We start from the raw sequence: 18092 nt of genomic DNA, 5'->3' as shown, positions 1-18092 counted from the left end.
TAGGACCTTGACAGCTAATCCAAGTCATGTGAATGGCTTTAAGCTGACCCATCTTTTCTTTTTTAATTTAACAGTATGTGCAACTGCTTAGGAAAGACCAATTAGACTGACCCATCATTCCTTCAAAGGCCTGATTGTTCTGATGTTTGGTCAAGCACACATACTACACGTAGATATGCCATAGAAGCCAGATTCAGATACAAATCTACAGGCGTTCTGAGTTTCTCTGCCATCCAGCCAGCTTCCCCTCTTTTTAGGTAGATGTAGTCTCATTTGGCACCTTAAAGCTTGACGCAACACACCAGACTTCCTTCAGACCATTTTACAACTGGTTTGTTTCATTAATTAACCACCTTTTGTGAGGTCTGTCAGCCAGAATAATATTGGCTTCGTAGCCAAGAGTTTTATAGCTGTGTCACAGCATATTTTGATTTTCCAGCTAAAATTATCTAGTATGCTCTCTGCATTACCATTTAAAGCACAGAAAATTTTCTTTGAAGCTGACAGTGTCCTGTTCCTCTTCATTAGAGTGAGCCAGAACTGCGCCATTAAACATGCAGGCAGCAGAGAGGCCTGCGGGAGGCCCCTTCTCAGTTGTCCCTTCTTAGGCTTCAATTAAAAGATAATACTGACTACTTTCATAGCGCAGAAAAGTAAATTAACTCATCATCCAAGGAAACACAAGGCTTCAAATATAATTTCTTAGACATTTGTGGAGCTTCCTCAGGTGAAATCTGTTTTCAGCTGCTTCTAGCTCCTATTTGGTAGGCACTTTATGGAGACCTACCCTCCTGGTCATTTCAAATTCCTCTTAGCACCTTTATGTTCCTAATGGCATCTCTGAATTTTAGATCTAGAGGGAATCAGAGAGCAGATGCAAACTGAGAGATTAGACCATTTTTATAATCATTCCTTAGACCAAAGTTCTCAACCACTGATACTGCCATCAGGAGCATTAACATGAAAATGCCCAGGTACCACGGATCCAATGAAGAAGAAATTCTGGGAGTGAGATCCAGCAAGCTGCATTTTAACAAGTCCTCCAGGTAAGTCTGATGCAAGCTAAAACTGAGAACCACTGCCTTAGGTATTTTTGAGGCTTTCGAGATTTCCAACTTATTTTGACATACAGTAGTTTCGCTTCTTTACATTATAACTTCATTAAGTAGGCAGAGTAGATATTACCTTTTCCAAATCTCTGTAGAGGAAACTATAGTTTAGAAATGGTGTTTATTCAAGAGTATCCTGTTGCTAAATGTTAAAGCAAGCCTAGATCATGGGGTTTCCAGTCCAACACTCATTTCCACTGCAGTCTGCAGCCTGCGGAACAGAGTTGCTACTGCATGGACATGGAAGCCAGGAATTCTCACCTGGCTCTAGTGACAGCATCGACTGGGCCCACCAGGTAGAGCCCCTAATGGCTGATCCCCAGGAAAGTAATCAAAAAAGGAAAGAGGAAAAGAGGAAGGGAGGAAGAGAAGATGGAAGGAAAAGGAAGAAAGGAAGGGAGGGAGGAAAAAAGAAAAGTTAGAAAATTGGATAAAGGAACATGGAACTATGGTAAGGAATGAAGAGAATCTACAGCACCAACAAATACAGTATGAGTATGAGAGAAAAGCAAACATTTAATGAAAGGGTAGAAAAAAGGAAAGGAGAGCCTACTTAAAAGGTAGAAGAAGAACCACCTTAAATATTTTTCTTAGGATTTCTGATGGGAGAAAACCACTCAAATTTAGCACAACATCTTATAACAAACAAATATGGAAGCCAAGAAAATTGTTTTGGTTCAAAACACATTCAAGGCATGTTTTATTTCCTTATTTCTCTTTACATCTTTATTGCCAAAGTCAGTGTGTCTAAAAGTGACAAGACAGGTGCATTGACTCACACCTGTAATCCTAGCACTTTAGGAGGCTGAGGTGGGAGGACTGCTTGAGCCCAGAAGTACAATACCAGCCTGGGCAACGTGGTGAAATCCCGTCTCTACAAAAAAATACAAAAATTAGCCAAGTGTGGTGGGGCACACCTGTAGTCCCAGGTACCTGGGAGGCTGAAGTGAGAGGATCACCTGAGCTAGGAAGTTCTAGATTGCAGCATGCTATGACCACATTTCTGCACTCCAGCCTGAGTGACAGAGCTACACACTGTCTCAAAAAAAAAAAAAAAAAGTGACAACAAACCAATCATGTCAGAATGAACAGATATTTGTTTAAAACAAAGACTTCTGAGCAACATGTTAAATTTACCAAATCTGGATGTGGCACATGGAATCATTACCTTTATCCTGTATCTCAGGTGAGCTTCCGTACTTGTCACTAGCTAGACCAGTAAGAGTTCACAGTTTGCAACTGTTGTATTTTGTTTTTAACTAAATAGAATTTTGTAACTAAAAAGGCAAATTAAAAACCTGCCTCTTCAACATCCAAGAAAAGGCCAAAAAAAAATAAATAAATAAAAAAAATCTCTGTTTTGGACCCAGTGTGGTGGGAAAAGGTGTGACCCAGGACATAACAGAAAAACTCATTTTATGTGGTATGTGGTCCCTATCTGAATTGAGTAGTAAATAAATAGTGTATTTCCCATAATTGATACATGTGGTATGTAATGCCTCTTTAGACACATCACTATATCGTGGTAAAAATGAATACTATTTGTGCTCTAAGTATAAATATTGTACGAATATATTGTGTTATACTAAAAATGTTGCTAAGGGGCATGATTCTATGGGGGAAAAAATGAAGAAAAATTTATGGACCCAAAGATGTAGTCTCTGGAAAATCATCCTTTCTGCCCAATCTCCTACTTATACTAGCTGGACAGAAACTGCCCACACAGTGAACAAAAGTGAGTAGATTCTTATCTTGTTAAGAGATCTTGACCCTGTTTCAACAACCATTCTCCATCACTTAAAAACTAGGAAGTTAAGAGTTGTGAAAAATGCATATGCAAGAAAAAATAAATGAATTGGCACATGCCTCTCAAATCAATCCCATCTGCTCCAAATAACACTCCCTTTTAAACTTTGTTCATTAAGCCATTGGTTCCCAACATATCCCAGGAGAACACAACTTAATAGGCGTGGGATGTGGTCTGGGTTTTGGAATTTTCAAGAGATCCCAGAGGATTTTAATGTGCAGATAAGTTTGGGAAACATTGCCTTAAACTAATCACTTAAAGCAGAATAAAAGCCAGTGTTGATTAGAGTACTGTATTAGTCTGTTCTCAAGCTGCTATGAAGAAATACCTGAGACTGGGTAATTTATAAATGAAAGAGGTTTAGTTGACTCACAGTTCCACAGGGCTGGGGAGGCCTCAGGAAACTTACAATCATGGTGAAAGGCACCTCTTCCCATGGTGGCAGGAGAGAGAATGAGTGCCAGCAGGGGAAATGCCAGGTGCTTATAAAACCATTGGATCTCATTAGAACTCACTAACTATCACGAGAACAGCATGAGGGAAACCACCCCCATGATTCAATTACCTCCCACCAGGTCCCTCCCATGACACGTGGGGATTATGGAGATTACAATTCAAGATGAGATTTGGGTGAGGACACAGTCAAATTGTATCAAGTACTTAAATTCAATCAATTCCCCTGGTTGAAGCCCTCAGTGACTCCCCTTTGCCTATACCATCCATTAGGTCCTATATTCTAGTTCTCAAGCCTTTAGCAGGAAAACGTAGCATCCCATTATCTGACCATTGTCTGTCTTTCCAGTTTAATTTCTATCTTCCTGCCCAACAAATTTACAAATGTGAAACTTTTTATAAGGATTAAAGAAAACAGCTTGTGCTATACCTTTAAAAAAAAAAATTCTTAGCCTTCCCACAATGAGTCCCTGTTTCTTGGAATAGTCTCCCTCACTCCTTTGTTTTTCATTGGCATGACTCTTACATAGCCATAAAATTTTCACACTGCTCTTCTTGCTACTCTTTGTCTCCTAAGTAAAACTTTCTAGTGTTCTCATAATATCCTGTGCACAGATCTAATACTGCATGGATCTATCTCTCCCAGTGGAATATGAACTCTTAAATGCAACAAACTATATCTTACTCGTCTCTGTACTTCCATACTAAGCATAGACATTGGTAGCAAATTCCCAAACAATGTTTATTGAATCAATGGATAAGTAAGGACAAGAAAGTATTTCCAAATGGACTTCTAGAGCCATTCTAGTATTCAAAATCAGAACTTCTTTGTGGGTTTTGGGAGAAGGGAAATTTATTTATTATTTATTAGGTAGTTGGCTCTCATTTTCAATGATGGATTCTCAAATATTCCAAAGACTTCACACTTTGTTTTCAACCTTAGTTCATGTTGAAGCTAAAAAGATGGGAGACATGATGGTTCTCCTTCCAGTTGTATTTCATTTCGATTAATCTTTTATGGTTTTCCTCCTTTCTGGTTTCTGCAGCCTGTGGTCACATTTGTGGGTATGCTGCCATGCGAGATGCATCTTCAGTGGAAAGTATTATATCTCACTCATTGATATAAGGAATTTCAAAGCTGAACAAGAGATACTGGTTAAAATCACATGTCCTTTCCCTTGGCCTTGTATGCACACCTTCACAGCTGAAGATTTCAAATCTACAGGGATACAAGAACTGTCCTCTAAATGAAGGTCATGCCTTTCTATCATGCCCTTTTCTTGTTTGGTTGCTTTTCCTGGGAAGCCACGTCTTTGTCACACCCAGTCATATCCTGTCCAGCCCTTACATAAATCTCAGAATAAACACCCACATGTATCTAAAATAACAGTTGAGAAATATCATTCTCCATGCACTGAGCAGCAACTCCAACCAAACACCTGATCACTGTCTTGCCCCACATTCTCCCTGACCCCTCGTTTTTGGTTTTGTTCTGCTTCCCCCTGCACCCATGCACCCCTGCTGCCCCTGGCTCCTACTCTTAATGAAAATCCAGTTCAGTCTTTTCAAATAAGATTGGACTGTAGGCAACTGAGCTGAATTATTCCAACCTCCACTAGACAAACATTGTTACTCCAGAAAAGTATGTGAGTGTTTTGAATTCTACAACAGAAATTTATTGCTGACTCTTTAACTTAATAAAGTTACTTTAAGGTCAAAATAAACAGACTAGGGGGAAAGCATCAGAAATTGCTACCTCCATGGAGAGCTGGCAGCCAGCCCTCTTGCCTATCCAAATATACAATTGCCATTGCCAAATACAAGATAGCACATTTATATTAAATCCATAGGCTTTTTCTCAACTGACTCAATTGCAATAATCTACTCAAATGTGTGGCAAAGTGTGGGTTTAAAATTGCATGAACACCTCCTCCAACCACTGAACATTATACCACATAGAAAAATGGAGACAAAATATACCAAAACTGAAATATATAATATGGGCAGGCTGGAGTTATGCCATGTCATTTGACTTTATCCACGGGGGCTCAGAAGTTAATGCATTTGCTCCTGGTGACACTTAGGGATAATGTAATCATCCTTAATGAAAACATTAAAGAATGATCTGGACCTGGTACATTTCAGAAGTTGAAGTGGTTTATTATGATGGTTTAAGAAAGATGTTTTTAGTTTTGCAGTAAAAAGAATCAATATCAAAAATGAACAGGCTTTTGTTTAGATGCAAGGTAAGCAAGCATACTGAGGCAACTCTGATATTTAAAAGTATCTGGATGAGGAAAAATATGACAAATCAAACAAGGATGTTTGGGTATCTGTTATGTACCCAGCTTTGTGTAAAATGTTGAAAGCATAAACTTCCATATGTTGACTTGACCTAGGCAGTTTACCTTCACCTTCATTCCTTGGAACCATACAGGAAAGTCTTTGGTTAATATTCAGTGTGTCTTTTAATACTTTTAAAAGATATATAAATACCTTTTTTTAGTAAAGTTTTTTCTTCTTTTTGGTTTTGGGGTTTTGTTTCATTTTGGATTTTAAGGGCAAGAGAGGAAGAGAAAATAGAGAAGTAGGAAATTTCTTACTCAATAATAACATCAGTGACCTCATCAACAAACTTAAACACTCCCTCCTAAGGTACCACATAAACTTCTTTGTGAGATTAGGAAGATGATTGATATTCCTCTCAAGTTATTTTATATCCACTATCTTTTTCTTCAATGGGCTAATTATGTCAATGAGTCTAAGTATAAATATGAGAACATTTTTTGTAAAAGGAAAACCTGAGATAAGGGAGAATTGCTGAAATTAAAAAGAATTAGTGACGATACTTGATTTCTTGAGAGTTAGGACTAGACTATTTATTAATTGAAAGCTGGAAGCGGAGATGCCTTTGAAAATAAGTAAAAAAGCAAACAGGTCATTGATTACCCTCTCATAACACAATTTGAGAAGGCAAGAACCTGGTTTCTCATTTAGCCAGGAGGAAGGAAGAGATTTTTTTCCCTAAAATGGAAATAACTCTACAGTTTTTTTTTCAATTACAAAGGAAATAGAGATTTGTTGTGAAAATTCAAAAACCAAAAACCATAGAGAAGACTATCCCACCTGATGAAGTTAGATTGCTAATAGGTTAAGGAAATATCAAGAAGTCATAGCAATAACCATTATTCTCTCCATCAATAAGGAAACACATTAATCTCCAACTTATATGAGGATAATGGAGAATCAAGGCATATCAGGGTATAGAAAGAGGAGAGAGATTAGATAACGGAATGAACTATATTCATAAACTTACGAATTTTAAAGCCATTAAAAATACCACATATGTCAGTTAAAATAATTAATTGAGATGGCATATGTAAAGTTCTCACAACATGATAGGCACTAAATAAACATTAATTTTGTTTTCTCACCTTTGTTTATACTGCCAAGAAACTGATACGATCCCCAGGCCTCTTGGAGTAAAATTTTAAGCTGAACTTCTATGTTAGTTTGTTCTTGCACTGCTATAAAGAAATACCTTAGACTGGGTAACTCATAAAGAACAGAGGTTTAATTGACTCACAGGTGTACAGGTTGTACAGGAAGCATGGTGGCGTCTGCTTCTGGGGAGGCTTCTACTGATGGTGGCTTTTTACCGATGGTGGAAGTCAAAGTGGAGCAAGCGGTTCACACAGCAAAAGCAGGGACAAGAGAGAGTAAGTGGGGATTGCTATGCACTTTTAAACAACCAGATCTCACTCACTCTCCTGAGAACAGCACCAAGGGGTAGTGCTAAACCATTCATGAGAAATCCACCCCCATGATCCAACCTGGCCCCAGCTCCAACACTGGGGATTAAAATTTGATGTGAGATTTGGGCAGGGACACAGATTCAAACCATATAAACTCCCAAATTTTATATTTTAAAAACAATTGGAGCAATAAACATATAAAAAAGATGCTCAACATGATTATTCATCAGAAAAATACAAATTAAGAAATACTAACAAGTAGCAGCATGGCTACAATTAAGAATATACAGCATTGGGGAGAATATGGAGCAACAAAAACTCTTGAATTACTGGTGAGAGTGTTAACTGATATGATGACTTTAGAAAACTCTTTGGCAGCACCTAATAAATCAATATACTATATAATCTGTAATTTCACTGTTGGGTATGTACCTGTCCAAAATGAGTGCTCTGTCCTCCAAAGGATATAGACAATAGTGTTCATAGCAGCTTTATTTATCATAGCCCCATACAGGAATATATAAATATATATATATAAATTTACATACATATAAAAGAATGAACTACTGGAAAACAATATATATATATATTCCAATATGGGGATATGATAAATAAATTAGAGATATGTAATTTAATTTATATATCTATAAAAGAATCAACTATTCATATACATAACAACTGGGATGAATTTGACAGATATATGATGAGTAAAAGACATTAGGTACAAATAAGTAAACTCCATATCTTTTATTCGTGTGAAACTCAAAACCAGGTGATACAGAATAATGGCTCCCTTTGGGGTGCACATTTGCAATGCAAGGTGAGCTGGAAGCCTCCTAAGGGGCAAGAAATGTTCTATATCTTGATCTGTGCATGGTTAAAAACATTTCTACAACATGTAAACATTCAAGATCTTCACTTAAGATCTGTGCACCTTCAAACGTATAACTGAATTAACAAAATAATTTCAGTTTTTAGATTTTTTTCAACATGCATGTACATTTGGATCAGCATTCTTGCTGTTTATATCTCATCTGATCATTTTTTAAATTGTTTATGTTCAGCACCTCTACCTTTCTGAAAAGTTTCAATACATAAAGATTATTTTCAAGGGAAATCTAGTACCCCTTTCACGGAGCATACTTATAACAGGTGATTTTTCCCCACAGGTGACACAAATGAGGGTGGGTCTACTCATAGCTCTAGGAGCCAAGGTGGCCCAATTTAATTTAATTTAAGTAGTGGCAGTCAGTGAGTTGCAGGCTTCACGTGGGCCACCAATAACAGAGTCTGACAGCCTCACAGCAGCAAGTACTCAATGGAGCCAGAGTTGACACTGAGAGTTTTCTCTTTTCTATTTCAGGAACATGACAGCATTTTTTCCCTCCTCCAGTTTTCACTTCTAAATGATCTTTAATGGCAGGAAATTTTTATGCATTTTACATCTTCTTATGCAACCTAGGCCTCCTTTAAAGAATACATTGCTCTCCTCTTTGGTTCCCTTTCCTAATCATTGAACCATGAACTTTACTAGTATAAACCACAATTCGTGGCCCATGTTTATTTTCACCCTGTTAAGGTGCAAACGTTTCATATAGTTCTCTGAGGGAATCAATTCAATACGAAGATCTAAAAGAAGACAATCTCACTTCTGACAAAAACAACATTTAAGAAAAACGCAAAAGTAAATAAAACAGAAATAAGTAAGGAATAAAGCATAATGGAAGACAACCTGTTTTCCTGATTTGTGTGGCTCAGATCCCTTGGACTTGAGCATTAACTCAGTAGGGGCCTTCTCTGCGGGTGGAACATGCTGTTATTCTTCACAACAAGTACTCAACATCCAGGAGGAAGCAATGATTGCAACCTAACTTTAAAAATAAAATTTAAAGAAAGACTCACGCAGCAGAAACAAAGCCAATCAACACTACATGGAATTAAGAGTTGTTAGTTTCATTTCTGAAGCACAATCCCAGGATCTTGGTAAACTCTGACCACGACCATCAAACATAGCAGCTTGCTAAGGGAATAGCACTTCTGCTCTCCTGGTTCTTTCATTCTCTTCTAGATCTCAGGTTCATGCAAGGTCAGAATGTCAAGACTCCATTTTCTCTAACACCATGAACCATAAACAGTTTAGCCTAGGATGGTTAGAAGACTTCCGAAGCTTTTCAAAAATGAAAGTGAATGGCCATTTAGGTTTCAAAGTAGGCCTGTACCCTTCTTCACTTTATTTTTTATTTTGTTTTGTTTTAACGGGTCTGGGTCTTCCAAATACATTAGTCTACTCAGTCCTTCAGATTGAACTGTGGCCTGTGACAGCACTTCACTTTAAAACAGACCACTCTCATTTGGGAGACGTCCAGAGCAGAGCAGCCTCTAGCTTGCAGCCTAAACACTTTGACCTCCTTCTCACTCTGTGCCTACTACTGTCCATGTGCAAGTTACACAAGCCAGAGCAATCTCAGCCTCCATCAAGAGCAGAGCTCCAATTTAAGAGTAATGGCTGGAGTAGGTGTTATTTGTACTCTATGTCAAGCAGTGATTGTTCACATCTGGTTGCAAGCTGAACGGAGCTTTAGATTATTCAGAGCAGTTCAAAACGCTGGTGGTAAGAGAGGGGAAAAGGGTCTTGACTTATCTTGTGGTTTTCAGACAAAGGAGTCACCTTATTAATAAAGAAATATAATCAAATATGTTCCTTTCAATGATAAGTGATCATGTGTATCGTGTGTACATATAACCATACGCACCAAGGCTGCAAATTTAAAAAAAAAATCACAATTGAAGTATCAAAGTAGAATAGGCATCCTTGCTAATAAGCTTTTTTGAAAATGGTGTTGATTATGAGTCAACAAAGAGGTCGCAACACACAAATGTACACACACATGCACACATGTTAATTTTGGCTACGTTTTTACACCTAATTTCTTCACATCAGGGCAGCAATCATGTTTTAAAATCTTATTTCTACATTCCTTTTCCCTCTTTTCTTCTTCCTTGGCCATTTTGTATAACGTAAACAGAGAGTACACATTTCGGGCTCCAATTCTTATGCCAGAGGATTAAAATGAAGCCACAAATAAAAGCTGCGTGAATACTGATAAAGAAATGCTGAGACATCCTGGCCATTGCTTTTCTTGAAAGAAATCTCCTGGGGTGAAAAGCACACACAACATCAGTCGCTATTCAAATATTTTATCTCATGCACTGCTGCAGAGCTGCATAAAAATGTATTTTGAGTCTATATGGCAGGAAAATAGAAACTGGGACTATAATTAGAGTGAACCTAGAGTAAATTACTACACGTGAGGTTAGACACGAATTTGACATATTAAAATAATTTAAAAAATAGAAAATAGAATTTAAAGTTAAGAAAACAAATTATTCTGTAAGGAACTTGAAGTCGCATTTTAGATTTTCTTTTCCCCTGCAATGTTTTTTGCTACCTATTGCAACTTTCATTTGTAAAAGTGAGTTAATTCTAGAGCAATAGATAGTGAAATATACAAAAAATAAGTATGAATTGCCCTGTCATTCTTTTAATATCTTACAATGAGGTAATGTAAATTAACCAGATAAGGAGATGATTAAACATGTCTTTTTTAAGACTACACAGTTGAGCATCCCAGAAACAGTGCAGAAGATTATTTTTAAGCTATCATCTCGACAGTTGCTCTTTAATTCATTTTTAGGCGGGACCTGGTACAACATGAAAGAAAACAGAACAGAAGATGTAAATGGTGGTGTTCCCATGTGTAAGATATCTTTGGAGACTTGTTTGCCCCTGTAAAGCTGCAGCCCACAGCTAAAATACTAAGATTCAGTTAGAGTAGTGTTCCCTTTACTTTCTCTTATTTTATAATTTTTCATGACAAAGCACCAAGAATAAAAATTCTGCAGGAAAACACAGATTCCTTAAATAGAGAATACTTTTATGGAGTCTGATTTTTCTAAAGCATAATTTACAGCACTGTGGTAAAATTCATTCTGTGCTCTGATATTGAAAAGGATGATTTCAATCAAAACAATTAATGTTCAAGATGACAAATGAAACAGTCTCTCATTCTCCAGGGCATTTTTTTCCTATTTATTCCATTCTTGGGAGACTTAGCATCAATCACTATATGATGATCTTCTCTTCTTGCCGTCTGAACATTTTGCAGGAGTCAAACACCTGTTTTGCAACTTTGATTTTAGATTTTGGGCTCCAGTTAGTCAGTCTAAATGTGGTGTTTTGGTTTTCTGTTATGTTGGAATGCCACAATGGCCCATGCCTTCTGGTATTCACATCTTCCTGTAGTACACTCTTCTTGAATATGAGGTGGGCCTGAAACTTGCTTTAATTATTAGAATGCAGTGGAAACATTGCTGCCCTATTTCAGACCCAAACCTTAAGAAGCCCTGGCAGCTTCTGCTTTTGCATTCCTGGGAGCCCCAGCTTCTGTGTAAGAAGTGTGGCATCCCTGCTAGAGATAGTGCGTTAAGGCCATGTGAAGAGAACCTACAGAGAAACAGAAACCCTTAGACTACTGGAAAACAGCCAACGAGCTCAACTAAAAGAGAAAATGTAAGTCCCAGACATGTGACCCAGGCTGAGCCATTTTGAGCTACATACATGTCTGAAGCATGTGAGTGAAAAAGCCATTTGGACATTGTAATGTCAGCATACCTCTCGCCTATGACATCATGAGAAATGATGAAAGAGTAGTTCTTTTTAGCCCTTATATTTTAGGGCAGTTTGTTACACAGCCACATGCAATCACATATTTCTATTCCCTTTACTGTCTTTGCATGTTAAAGAATGATATAGAATTTATTTTTCACAGCTAATAATACATGGGGCCCTCTCTAATCCTGATACTCTGTTTTTCTCTAGCAGTTATGGCCTCTACTCAGTCTTTCAAATTAATACTTACTAAAAGACAGGTTAGTATAAATTCCAAGAAAAGAACCCTTCCTCTGTTAGTGGCTTCAAGTCTTTTTTTTATTTAAACCAGGATTTTATATGATTATCTGAAGGCATTGGCTATTCTTTCTCGAAGCAAAGATAGTTTTTCATATTTCTTCTCTTATTTTTGACTTCCTGGTGAAGGAGAACAATATACAGATCCTAAAAGTTCCTAAGTGAGGCTGAGAGAAAGAGAAAAGAACTAGAACTTGGCAAAATGTGCCCCAATCTAGAAAACAAATTTCCTTGGCACCCTTTGATCTTTCTAGGTTTTAGGTAAGCACTCAGATGATACTTCATTTATTCTTCTCACTTATTCATTCACCGAGCTTTCAACAAAAATGCAGAGAACTCTACAATGTGTCAAAATACTATTTAAATATCTGTTTCTTTTTTAAAAAATCCTTTCAGTAACTACTTAAATATAAAGTAATCAAGTTCAAGAACCATCTATTCCTCCAAGATCCCTTAAAGTCAACTGGATTTCTTTTAATCCATGAAAATCAGGACATTACTTTTTATTTTGTGTGTTTATTTCAATCCTTAATATAGAGCTATTCAGAAAAAAAATGAGCATGAAACCTTGATGGGTGGATAGACCTATGTATAAGGGAATAAATGAATGAAGCAGAACTAAGTAGACCATAGGAATGCTCAATGCTGCAATATATCACATATTGAATATGTATTGATATGTATCACTAGAAGATAAAATAGAGCCATATTTGGAAGGCAAGAAGAATATTAACTTAGCCTTGACATTTTCCAAAGGTAAAGAATTTATCTTACTCCTTTGAATATCTTAAAATTTCTCAAAAAAAATCCTGTCTGTATCAAATTTAATCCCCCAAAATAAAATATTAATGATTCAACCACTTGACTTTAAAGGAAAACTGGAAGTTTGGTAGGCTTTAAAATAAAGCAATATGAGCAAAACTATTTCTTGGTTGCTCAGGACTGGAGATGGTTGGACATATAGAGTCCAGATGTACTTGTACCCTGTAGGCACTGCACAATCACCTGTGAGCACCATTTTTGCATCCTCTGAGTCTAGGAAAGTAACCAGAGGGAACTCAGAGGCTGAGAAGATTTCCTAACCCCATCCCTACCAAACAGATTCCAGCACTACTCAGTAGGGTTTATTTCAATGGTTTCCGTGAGGATAAGATTTTAAAATTGAATGCTAGATACAGTATATGAAAGCAGAAAAAAAAACTAATTAATGACTGTGAATGTATGCACTGGTTACCATAACAAGTGATGAATACCAAGTAGTAGGGGGGGAAAGAAGATGAATGTGGAAAGAAAATTGGGGCTGTGTTTTCCAGAAAAATTCATAAATGAGCAAAACCTAATATGAATCCCAGAGTCAAGCTGGGGAAAAGGAATGAGATGGTAGTTTTAAGAAAAGACTCTAATCTGTCTTTGTGCCAGAGACAAAACATTTTAAGTATCTCTTACGTAACGAAGTACTCTAAAATTTACTGGGTTAAATGGGTTAAAACAACAATAATTTGTTTGTTCATAATTATGGATTTTGGGTTGAAATGATCTTTGCAATGGTGTCAGTTAAGCTGATTCAACTCAGACTGGAGGGTCTACTTCCACAGTGGCTCATTCTCTTGGCTGACAAGTCCAATGCCGGTTGTCAGCAAGAAGCTCAGGGGCTGCCTCACATGGCCTCTTCCTGCAGTTAAGTTTGTCTGTCCTCTAGCCTTCCATGATTTGAGTCCCTTCCATATGGAAAATATATTTACTGTTTCCTGAGACCAATAAAACCTCATCTTATTAGAGCATTGTCTTAGACTTGAAGTCCAGATTCTCATCACCTAGGTCATATCCAGGTACAGATGAGATTCTTAAGGCCTGGCTTCTCTTGATCTGAAGATCTGTGAGCCTGTGAGACAAGTTAATCTGTCCCTCATATCCACAACAAACAATTGTAAACCAGGGACAGGAAAATTACAACAAACGCTCCCATTCAAAAACTGGAAATATGCGAGGTACATAGTAATCATTGGTCCAAAAAATCCTGAAATTTATCCAGGTATAAATAAATAGTTCCTCAATTAGAGCTCAACTCTAATGTCTGGAAATGTCTTTTTAGTGGTTTTTGGTTCTATTCTCTGATTTATCCTTCCTTTTCCATAATAACTGACCCATATTTGCAGATGGGTTGCTTTCTTAGTACTTCCTGTCAATAGGAAGTTAACATCCAAAGGCCCCTGTTTGGTGCTGGAGAGGATGTAGAGAAATAGGAACACTTTTACACGGTTGGCAGGACTGTAAACTAGTTCAACCATTGTGGAAGACAGTGTGGCAATTCCTCAAGGATCTAGAACTACAAACACCATTTGACCCAGCCATCCCATTACTGGGTATATACCCAAAGGATTATAAATCATGCTGCTATAAAGACACATGCACACATATGTTTATTGCAGCACTATTCACAATAGCAAAGACTTGGAACCAACCCAAATGTCCATCAATGATGGACTGGATTAAGAAAATGTGGTACATATACACCATGGAATACTATGCAGCCATAAAAAAGGATGAGTTCATGTCCTTTGTAGGGACATGGATGAAGCTGGAAACCATCATTATTAGCAAACTATCACAAGAACAGAAAACCACACACCACACGTTCTCACTCATAGGTAGGAACTGAACAATGAGAACACTTGGACACAGGAAGGGGAACATCACACACCAGGGCCTGCTGGGGGATTGGGGGAGGGGAAAGGGATAGATATACCTAATGTAAATGATCAGTTAATGGGTGCAGCACACCAACATGGGCACATGTATACATATGTAACAAACCTGCACATTGTGCACATGTACCCTAAAACTTAAAGTATAATAAAAAATTTTTTTTTAAAAAAGGCCCCTGTTTATTTTAACCTGTGTCTGTCCCTCTTAATCCAGCTTGGTAGTGCTTCTGCTAATACAATTACCTTAAAGGTTTTGTAGGTTTCCAATAAATCTTTTTAAAGTTTACCCTATTAAAATAAAATATGCAAAAGTCATAACAATACATCTATTAAAAAACCCTCTTGAATCTCAGCTGTAGAACAATGTCTTACGATTCTTAGAAGTCCTTTTTTTTCTTGCTGAGGAGCTCCATGAGTCATGCCTTTATGATCTTAGGAATCCTGTAGTCCAGTAGAGAAAATCTAGGAAGTATTGCCTGAAGTGTTTCAAAGAAATTAACAAAGGGTTTTGAAACATGACCTTACCCCAAATGCCACAACCAGATTTCATCTTTGTCCTCAGCCCATTTGTTACTGTGAGAATTACTGACAGTTGGAATAGCTGAGTATGGGAAACAGGTCAATTTTCATTTATTTATATTTTTGAGACAGGATCTCACTTTGTCACTTGGACTAAAGTGCAAGGGTATGACCATAGCTCACTGCAGACTCACTCCTTGCTCAAGGGATCCTCCCATCTTGGCCTTCAGAGTAGCTGGGACTACAGGCATTCCATTATACCCCACTAATTTATTTCTTATTTGCTGTAGAGAGGAGAGTCTTTCTATGTTGCCCAAGCTGGTCTCAAACTCTTGGCCTCAAGTAATCCTCCTAACTTGGCCTCCCAAAGTGCTGGGATTCAATGTGTGAACCACCACCCCTGACCAAGAACCAGATTTATATTTGACTGAAGCAAATCCTGGCTTTTTTACATTGATTCTTAATTTTGTTCAAAAATTAAAATTTCCTTTGTAATTGATTTTGTTCCTCCTATCTTTGTCATAGATAGGTAAAGTCAAAATAGGTAGCTTCAACATTTTGCCCGGAAATCACAATACCCAAGCCACAAGGTCATTAAGTATCATTTCTATCATCAGCCTTACTGAAGATGGAAGCCTCACTCATTTTTCCACCAGCCCCATTCTCTCTAGCCACCAAGAACAATTTCCCGAATATTGTTCCAGTGTATAGTAAAAGTTCCTTTGAAGCCCTTCAGGCTTCAGGGCCCTTCGGCCCTTCAGGGACTGCCACCTAGTCCCCAAACCCCCTAATTTCACATCATTCATTTACAGCCGCATTGTACTTGCAAATACAAATTTTGTTTTTACTTTCTACCATTGCCTTTAAAAATCACCTCAAAAACTGAATGGCTTAAACAAAAACAGTTTATTATTTCTTATGATCATGGGTTGAGCTGGCAGTTTTTCTGCTTTACCTAGTGTTGACTGATGGCTAGCTGGTTTACAGTGGCCTCACCCGTAAGATAAATTTATGCTGTCTGGATGATGGGAGCCATTAGGCAGGAGCTGTCTGCCTGGGACCTATTGTCCCTGCTGCCTGGGTTCCTCAATTCTCTGCTATGTTGCCTCTCCATGTGCTTATCTTGAACTTTCTCAAACATGAGGGTCTCAAGGTAGTTAGAGTTTTTTCATGTGGTGGTTGCTTTCTACTAGCAGAAAAGTAAAAACTGCCAGACCATCTCAAAGCTAAGGTCCACAACCAGGACAGAATCATTTCTACTTCATTCTATTGTTTAAAACAAACCACCAGCCCAGCCCATATTCGTGCAAAGGGCATTGGTACCAAGAGGATGTGATTCACAGGAAGGCAAATAAGTTAACAGCCTGGCACAATAAAAATCAATTACCTTACAATGAATTGATTGAAAAGAAACTATTGGACAGCAGTTCTTGAAGTGTGGTTCCCAAACCAGCAGCATCAGCATAACTGTGAAACTCTTTACAAATACGAATTCTCGGTCTGTACCCCAGATCTACTCAAGGAGAAATGCTGGGGACAGACCCACAAATCGATGCTTGTCAAGCTTTCTAGGTGATTCCAATGTAGACAAAAGTTTGAGAATTCAAGGGCAAAGAAATGTGTCAAATTGAATTCGTGTCATATGTGGAAACTGTTAAAGCATAGCCAACCAGTTAATTCTTATTATGAATTAGTTAACTCTTCCTTTTAACATAGTAGTTATAAAAAGGTTAATTTTGCTAACAATGTTCTATGACTATTGGTATAAACCATTCTTTATCACATAGGTAGTAAATAAATGTATTGGTCAAATTAATCAACAATCCAAAAACCTAAATGAAATGTCTAAGAATCAATTAACAATTGTCTTTCTTATCTATCTACATACACACCCACACACACAGACACACTCACACACACACCTCCTTTTTACTCTTTCTTTTGCTCTTTGGTTGTTCCTATTGTTGTTTTTGTGGTCACTTTGATAGTATTTTATGTTATGTTTGAATGATAATTTTTTTTGGCATGAATTGTTGTTTATTTCCAGGAAACAACAATGCAGGCACGGTAAAGAAGGAAGCTAGCATATATAGTAAATATAGCCAGGGTACGAACAATTTTTCAGAACAATTATTTTTTAAAACAACCTGGCAATGTAAATTTAAGATAAAGATCCTGCTTCAGTGGGGAATTAGCAACTTATCCAAGGACATTTGGTAGAGAAAAGGTTTCACTTATATATTGATCCCTCTCTTTTCAGTCCACTGAGACTAGGCATGTACTCAGTAATTTCAGGCTACCCTATAATCTTCCAAAGTATTCAGGTGTTTGCAAAATTAACCTCTCAAAATATTGCAACTGGAAATGGCCTATTGAACTCCATTAATTGATTAAATTCTACATGCCATTAGAGCAGCACTTGTTTGATTGCCAATAAAAATGAATCATGGGAAGTGGTTTGTTAGGGAAGAGAAGATAAAAATAGAAAGGATTCAAACATTAGCAGCAGCATAAGAAACTTGTAGTGCTGATTTCTGTGTAAAAGTTCTAAAATCAAATGATATGTGTAGCCTTAGACACTTGATTAGAATATCGATGAGAGGAGTTGTGCAAGTAATATCCTGGAGCAGGTCACAGTTGATCTTACTTTATTTCTCTTAATTCAGTAAACGTTATGGGGCACGCCACATGAAGGCAGGCATCATTATGCATTCACAGAATCCTCATATCATTCCTATGTTGCAGGCAGTATTATTTTACACATTTTACCAATGGGGG

This window comes from Theropithecus gelada, chromosome 4, assembly GCF_003255815.1.
Source record: "Theropithecus gelada isolate Dixy chromosome 4, Tgel_1.0, whole genome shotgun sequence".
NCBI lineage: Eukaryota > Metazoa > Chordata > Mammalia > Primates > Cercopithecidae > Theropithecus > Theropithecus gelada.
The sequence above is the reverse complement of the archived record's forward strand: the minus strand, read 5'-3'. Positions refer to the sequence as shown.